The sequence below is a fragment of the Adiantum capillus-veneris genome, chromosome 25, assembly GCF_014529385.1.
Source record: "Adiantum capillus-veneris isolate H3 chromosome 25, ASM1452938v2, whole genome shotgun sequence".
Lineage (NCBI taxonomy): Eukaryota > Viridiplantae > Streptophyta > Polypodiopsida > Polypodiales > Pteridaceae > Adiantum > Adiantum capillus-veneris.
Genome location: NC_140955.1, coordinates 69,081,490 through 69,090,265, shown reverse-complemented (window position 1 = coordinate 69,090,265; position 8,776 = coordinate 69,081,490).

Below are 8,776 nucleotides of genomic sequence, written 5' to 3'. Positions count from 1 at the left end.
CTAGCTTGGGGGGTATACTCTCCCACACACACACACATGCACACGAAAACACACACACTCTCATTGTGTGAAGTGCAAAGTGCAATAGCTCCATCTCCTTCTCCAAGCTTGTTGAGAAGTTGAGAGCCTACACCAACACTCTTGGCTATGGAATGCAAATCCAAGCAAGATCCATGCTCCAATGCTTAAGCTTGCCATCTTCTTCATCATTATCATGCTATTATGCTATGCTATGCAAGAAGAGTGATATAAGTGAAGAATTATCTCTTTCTCGTATGTTACTTCTTCTTCCTCTTACCTGCCCTCATTCCCCGCTAGCTCTCTCCACCAGGTGTTTGAAGGCCTTGGGACTGAGACCGGGAATGGTTAATGCTTTTACAAAGATTATATTATGATCGTGATGCATGAAGCTTTCCATATTCATTGCATCACCTAAGTCACAAGGAACACAAAGATTATAATGTACCAAGTCTCTCTTGATGGGAGAATCTATAATACAAAAGCCTATTGGAGGGGGGACCGGCTCCACATAAATCCGGTCCTCAATTGTTGTCAAGTTCTCTAACTCTCTCTCTCTCTCTCTTTTGAAAAATTATTATTCGTGCCAAGTTAATTCAGTATTATGGTTATGTTTCTACCGCTGATTAAGTTCACCCTCTATGTTCTCAAAGTAGTCTCAAGAAAATGCTCACTCTAATTCTCTTAATTCCACTATTCTCAAAGTTCATAGGCCATTTTCGTAAGATTGGTATCGGAGCTATTTGTTTCTCTTTTCTTGCTTAAACATGAGCGTTTTTGTACTATATAGACTTGCACATGTTGTGTTAAACATTCAGAGTCTCTTGCTCCACCTATAGTTCATATATTCCATTGTCTCTCTACACTTTCTTTGGCCTTCACCAGCATTGGTGTTGTTGAATTCCTTTGATCATTTTATTTTATTTTTGTAAATTCTTGATTGCATGTGTTGTTGTTGAAGAGGCTAATACTTGATTGTGCAACATGCAATAAAGGATTATGTGATAGAACCATTGAAAAAAAGATCCAAGAAAAAGACCAAAAAGCATGGAAAGCAATTTAGTATATTCTATATGTCATTTACTTTCTCTCCAATCTTAATTAAAATCAAATGGATGACTAAAACCTTTTCAAATAAGTCATTTCAATGGATCCCACTCAAGTCAAGTGGGGCTACTACTGGCCCTGAAGGGCCTGTTACAAGCTATCATCATTCTGAGGGAGAAGTTAGAAGAGGACATCATAGAGCAGATAGAAGAGGGCATCATAGAGTAGATAGAAGAGGACATCATAGAGTTGGAGGGTACCATATGTCAGCTATACAGGAGATGTTGAGACTTGTATGCCTAGACAAGGCTCAAGACCCTCATGCAGGACGAGCACACTCGTTGAAATTTTTTTCATGGAAAGTTTTGTATGTATGTATATAAGTATACCATTTCATCACCAAAACTTGTGATAATACAAGAGATTTCTTCTAGATCCAACTAGCGCTACTCTGTTGCCAGTGTAGACTCAACAATCACCAGATGGTGAGCTCATAGAGTAGGACCAAGCTACATGGTATTATTTTAGTTTCTAATTATAAAAGTAAAATGTTTTCGTAAATGTTCATCTAATTACTTTTTTGTTGATTCATGCATGTAGTGTCTCCTCTCGACGAGTCCAATGAGGTACCTCTACGACCTCCATACCTTCTCTGACCTTGACACCCTCTCCATGGAGGTCCTATGTTTCTACCATATCCTCACCACGGCCCAATGGTGAGCACTAGGGATTGTTTCGGCTCCTAGAGAGAGAGAGAGAGAGAGAGAGAGAGAGAGAGAGAGAGAGAGAGAGAGAGAGAGAGAGAGAGAGAGAGAGAGAGAGAGAGAGAGAGAGATGAATGAAAAAGAGAAATGAAGTGAAACAAAATGTACAAGTTGTGTTGGCAAAAAACAAAAATGACTTATGAAATGCTAATCTTATACGACCATCATGAGAGTGATGCATCTACATGTGACAAAAACTAAGTACCAAAATGAAGCGAAATTTGAATGAAGCTAGAAACAAAATCTCTGGCATTGACACCCAAGCAATAATTATCTATAAGCACACAAACAAAAAATGGAAGAGAGAAGCATATGACACTCAAAATTCTAGAATCTTTGAAACTATCTGAGAAATTGCAGATACTTAGCATTTGAAAAACATCATAGAAACATAAGTCTGACCAGTTGCTTGATACTTGATGAAGAGCTTGGGAAGACCTGTTCTAAAAGAAAAAAATGATTCTATGGGAGTTAAAACCCAAGTAGCAATACAAGGCTATCATCACAAGACTCCCCAACCAACCCACTCGATATTAGTAATGTTTAGATAGATTAATGAAAAAATTAAATTATGGGAGGTCGTTCTTATCAATGCATCCAAGTGCTCATTCTTTTTAATGGATCAAAGTGCTCATTCTCTTTTACAGTATTCTATCCTTTAGGATTCAATCCAACTTGGGAAGAGTTATGATCATTTGATCTCTTTACTATCCTTCATTGCTTCTTGAAGCTCTTTAGTGCCAAATCTGCGTAGAGAGAGAGTCTCTCTGGAAAACCAATCTATAGTTGAGGCTCTTCTAAAGGCTCAACGTCAAACTCTAAGACAACATCTTTCATTTCATCATCCATTGCATCAGTGTCACTCTCTTCTTTGTTAGAGTAGTCATCATGTGCTAATGTTGTAAGGAGATGGAAACATGTAGAAGTTGTGTTGTTCTTAATAAGATTAGCTTGTCTTACCTCTTCTGAGATCCAATATTAGTTGGTGATATCAAATATTTGATGTCCTCGAGGATTGGCAGGCACAATTTTCCTCCATGGACTGAGAGAATATGGAGAATTGTAGAAGAAATCCTACTTACAATGTGCCGACAAAATATATGGTTCTAAGCATGCACTAACAATACGAAGAGGATCAAAGAAGGTACAAGTTTTGTATCAGCAAGCCAATTGTCTTTTGCGATGAGAGTCGACCTATTGCGGCCAAACTAGTAAACATGATGGAAGGATTAACAAATGAGGAAGAAGCCAAGTCCTGGAAAGAAAATTAGGATTTTATGGCTATTTGTACGGTGGATATTGAAGCCATTCGAAGTCAATATGCAGAGAATGTCCCGACCAGACCATGGTGGACTAAAGCTGAGTTAAGCTGCAACAGTGATGTTCTAGAACTGGCAACGAAGAGTAAATCCAAATCCAAAGTGATGGATTTGAAAGAGTTACTACAATAGAAACACAAATTTGAGACTTGGATGCATAAGGTCTCGCAAGTTAAAGAGGATGCAATCTAAAAAGTCAACTTGGGGACACTAAATAATCCAAAACTTGTCAAGATTCATGCAAATTTGGATGAATCCTTTTGTATGGATTGCTCAAGATTTTGACAGAGTTCATATGTTTACATGGGATTATTTGGATATGAAGGGTCTTGAGCTCAAATTTTACAAGCTTTGCATCAATTTGAACAAAATGTGGTTCCAACCGAGCAAACGCGGTATGGCATGAATCCAATTCTGCCAAGGAGATTAAGAGGAGCTAGATAGGCTGTTGAATGTTGGATTCATTATCCCAATTGATAATCCGCAATGGAGCTCATTGATTGTGGTGGTTTCAAAGAAAAATTAAAAGTTGTGGATCTGTGTTGACTACCCAAAGTTGAATGCAGCTACAGTATCGAATCCTTTTCTACTTCCATTGTTGGATTCGACTTTGAATGAGGTAGTCAGTTAACATATGTACTCTTTGCATATGGATACAATGGGTATAATTAAGTCCAAATGGCAATCGTGGATCAATCAAAGATCACATTCATAACTGCATGGGGAGTCTTTGCCTGGACAATGATGTGGTTTGGATTTAAAAATGCACCCAATACTTTCCAAAGGGATAAGAAATAGATATTTGGTCCGTAGCTTACTGATTTATACCCATTTTTCTAGATTATTTCTCCATTTTTGGAGATAAATCAAAGCATTTGCATCATTTATAGCTTTGTTTTGAAAAATGTCAAGAAACCAAATTGAGTTGTAATCCAATGAAATGTGTGTTTGTGGTGGTATAGAATGTTGTTGGGCCACATTATCTCCAAACATGGAATTGCAGTAGATTCCAACAAGATTGCGGCCATTATGTAGGCACCCCCATTTGATTTATCGAAGGCAACCTTGAGGTTTCTTGATCAGGTTAAAAAGCATGGCCCATGTCTGCAATTTTTGGCGTACATTGCGATGCCGCTAAATTTGATGGCAAATGTGGATAAAAAGGAATTTAGGTGGACTCCAATATGCAATTCGGCTTTTTGCCACCTTAAACTGATCCTAACCAGAGCACTAGCTCTTTTACCTCGGATTCAGGTAAGGATTTCATGTCTTTGTGGATGCATCAGATATAACAATCAAAAGTGTTTTGATACAAGAGGCAGTCAACATTTGGTTTAGACCGGTATATTATGCTTGTAGAAGACTTTTCGTAGCGAAGAATAATTATTCAGTGAGGAGAGAGAGAGAGAATGTTTGGGTATGGTGTACTTGGTAAAGAAGTTCAAACATTACTTTCTTGGTAATTGTTCTATTTTCATGTCAATCATTTTCCACTGCTTTTTTTGGTCCAAAATGAAAATTTGGTGAAGAAATTGGCTAGATGGATGATTCTATTATAGGAATTTGATTTTGAGGTGGTCCATTGACCAGGTGTGCAATATGTGGTGGGGCGAACTATTTTTTCCTATTGGATTCAGGAGAAGCACCCACTAGTATTGAGGGTGAGTTGTTGGATACACATTTTCTTAGAGAAAAAGTTGGAGGAAGTTTTTCCATCTTCGGAACCTCTTTCATAGACATGGTATGAGGAGATGATGATTTTTCTACGTAACGGCATTATGTTGGCTCATTTGACGGTTGACTAGTGGAAGAGCGTAGCACTGAAGAGTCATATGTTCAAAATCTTTTTGTGTCAGCTTTATTATAGCGACGTGTTGGGTATATTGCTTTGATGTGTTCTCAAACTTGAACAGTGAGAATTTCTTGAAGAGGCTCATAAAGGCATTGCGGGTGCTAGACCGCTGATTGCCAGGAAAGTGTTTCAAGCAAGAATGTGGTGGCCAACAGCTCATGTGTATGCAATGAGGTTTGTAGTTTAGTGTGATATTTTCCAATGGCTCAGGTAACTAGTCAATAAGGATCGATTATCATTGAATCCAATCCTGCCATTCAAACCATTTTAGAAATGGATTTTGGACTTTATACATCCAATCAAACCGGTAGCAAGATGATTGCAATGTCTTGACCTGTACAAATTACTATATAAAATGGGTCAAAGCATGGGCATTGAAGGAAGATAATGAAATTTCAGTTGTTGAATGCCTATGCTGGGATATGTGTTTCCACGATTTGGTTTATCGGTGGACTTGGCCACTGATCTTGGTACATATTTCCTAAATAAAGTGATCCGGAAACTATTGTGGACTTTTGAAATCATGCATAAGAAGAGTACTCCTTATTATTTGCAAGAAAATGGTTTGGCTAAAAGTAGGAATAAGGTCATTATGTGGATGTTAACCAAGTTAGTGGTTGCAGAATGTGATGATTCGTCTCTTAAACTTCCTATAGTATTATGGACGTATTGCACCTCATATAAAGTGGCTACCGGGTTTACTTTATTCAAACTTGTGTTCGAGATTGAGGCTATTTCTTTTTTGGAATTTGTAGTACTCAATATGTGGATTGTGATGTTGGAGAAACTCTTACCAAAAGATTCAATGGTCTATCATATCAACCACTTACTTTAGCTGGAAGAGGATCAAAATATGAGTTTTATGCTAATGCAGAAATTTCAGACCAGAAAGGAAAAACAAGTCAACGAGGGAATGCAATTTAAGATATTTAAGTCGGGAGCTTTTGTTGATGTTTAATTCATGGCAAGGGAAGCTTAAGTTGCGGTGGTTAGACCCGTATCATATTCATGAAAGTGCACGCAACAATGCTTTCTTTTTGCACAATTTGGATGGCACTTTAATTTTGAGTCCCGTAATGGGTTCGAATTGTGCCATTACATTGGGGTGGTGCCTAGTAATCATGAGGAGAAGATTGTGGTGGTTGATCCAATTGTTGTTCTAATTATGTTGGTGAGCCACTTTGAATGCAGACTCTATTCTAGAGAAGGATATTTGAGGCATCATGAGATGGATACTAGAATGAGTAGTGTAATTGTGACAGGGCATGGTAGTCCATTAACTAGCACACGTATAAATTCCCGAATCGATGCATGGTCTATGATGCTCGACATGCTCGTGTGAGAGTTCTACACTTTCTTGAGCACTTCTCCTACCTGCAAACTTTTGTAAAGTCCTTCTATGTTTTTTTGCAATTTCTTAAACTCTCTACGAATACAGCTAGTAGCGGGGTGAGCAAGTACGAAGGCCTCACTCCTATGGATAACCAAATGACTGAAGGCATGAAGATATGGCTTAAGCGTAGGTGTCTATTGGAATACGCTTTTATTGATTGGACTTAGGTATAACCTCACCCACATACCCTCTTAGTTCTACAGGAGCTCGTTGCCAAAGATAGCCAAGAAGTAGTGCACCTTCATGGTATTGATTACATGTTGAAGGGATGACAATGACGACAAAGAAGACATCAATGCAATATATGGTGATGGCATATGGGAACCCGACAGGTAATGAGTTCTTCTTGCACGGGTGCTAGGATTTGAAAGTGCGAGAATGCCTATGATGGGTATTGAAAGAAGTTTGGCTTATGGCCAAAGTCTACAATATCTTCAGGTTAGTGTATGCAATGATCTGTGTTATGAAATTAACAAGAGGAGTGAAAAAGGGTAGAAATTTTGATCAATCAACTGTTTGTGGAAGCCAAGAATGTTGTTAGCACAATGGATAGGGGATAGGCCGTAAACACCAAAGTGAGCCAAATCTTGAGGTTACTATTCCCTGAATAAGGTTATGTGGGCCCTATTTTCCAACATTTTATGCCCGCTATGATGTATGCTCTCTTGCTAGCCCTTGATGGTCCAGTTACTTCTATGCTGATGACATCCGGATAGGGGGAGTCCAACCATTTGGCTACAATCAGTATGGGTGGTGCATCGAGATCTACCTTTGTTGCATCCACCAGTAACTACAACCTCCTAATCAATTGGCATTTCCCATTCAAAAGATGGAGCCCAACAACCTCCTGCTAAAACATGGAAACAAGAAATGTAGGAGTGATATTTGCAAGCTTTGGTAGCAAGTCAGACTGTCGGTGCCATAGCAAGCAGTGATGCGGGTTGGGGTGTCAATCCTATCTTCCTCTGTTGTGACTACCTCTATAGTTAAAGAGCCTATTACAATAAATGTGGTTTCTATAATGTCCATTGTGGTGTCTACATAGATAGCAGCACCTCGAACACAGGAGCAGATGTAGGTATTGGGTCAATCCCTACTTTTGTGGAGTCATAGCAGAGACCCAGTCAATTCGGATCAAGGTGTGGGTTATCCTTTATTAGAGTTTGACTACACACTATAAGATTAGCATGTTACAGACTATCTCCAATCCATATTAATCGGCACTAGTAGCAACAAAGTCGGCAATTGCACGCCATATTGGCACAAAGAGAGAAAATATATGAGCTCACTGAGAGCAAAAGCAGTGGCTGGTAGAGACTCAAGGAAATGTAATAGCAGCTGCATCGAGATGAGTCTCATGCTTTCTCTTAGGAAATATCATGAGGAGCAGGCTTGGCAATATGCTCGTGAAGCTCTAGAAGTGGCCACGATAGCAAAGAAACATCAAGTGGAGTTCGCTTGAAGCGTTTCAAAGGAATTGGCAAGACATCAAGTGGACTATTCTCTTTAGCCCTACCAGAAGGCCATCTCTGATTTACTTCCCCTTAATAAAGTAATTTGGATGCGATGGTGTCTCTCTTGAGGGATGACATCCAAGTGCAATGGGAGGGCGAGGTCAAGAAATAGCAATTGGCTCTCAAGCCTCTATTTGGAGTACCAACTCTTCCCGCACCAGAAGGTCAACCCGGTGGTTCATCTATCGCTTCAGTGGATTAGGGTAAGCTAAAGGCTCATGATTTTGACTAAATATCATAGAGAGATGTTTTTAGAAACCCTGTATGTGATGTGGAGAATACTAATTGGTTGTAGACCATGGAAATGGAACTTTGAATGATATTGAGGAAGGAGGAGGACCACCCTGACTATGGGAGGAAGTGGCTCATCAAAAGAGCAGTGTGGTGAAGTATAAAGCATTGTTGCAACGTACTACATTCTACCTCAATCAGTGTGCCAAATCTCTGAGTCTACAATCCTTCATGTCCACATTGGTTGAATGAGGCTTCTGACCTATTAAGGTGGCACTATTTAGACTACCAACCTTTTGCTACTTTGCGGCCTTATGTAAACCCTAACCTGCCTCCCCCTTTCCCTCCATAGCATGCTTCTTCTAATGGTGAATAGTTTCTTTGTCTATGGGATCAAGTCCTCCGTGCGTGTTAGATGTTAGGCCACCAAAAACCTTAATGTATGTATGAATCAACAAGAGCATTGATTGAAAACTTTGCAAATTTTGTACCGTTATGTTCATGCAAAGTTATATAGCCAAACTCCCTTTGCGTGCCATAAATATCAAGATGATGTTGTATTTTGATGTTGATGATAATGATGATACTAGTATGGTGAATTTTGTTCGGTGTCTTGTATCTTATTGTGTAATGATGTA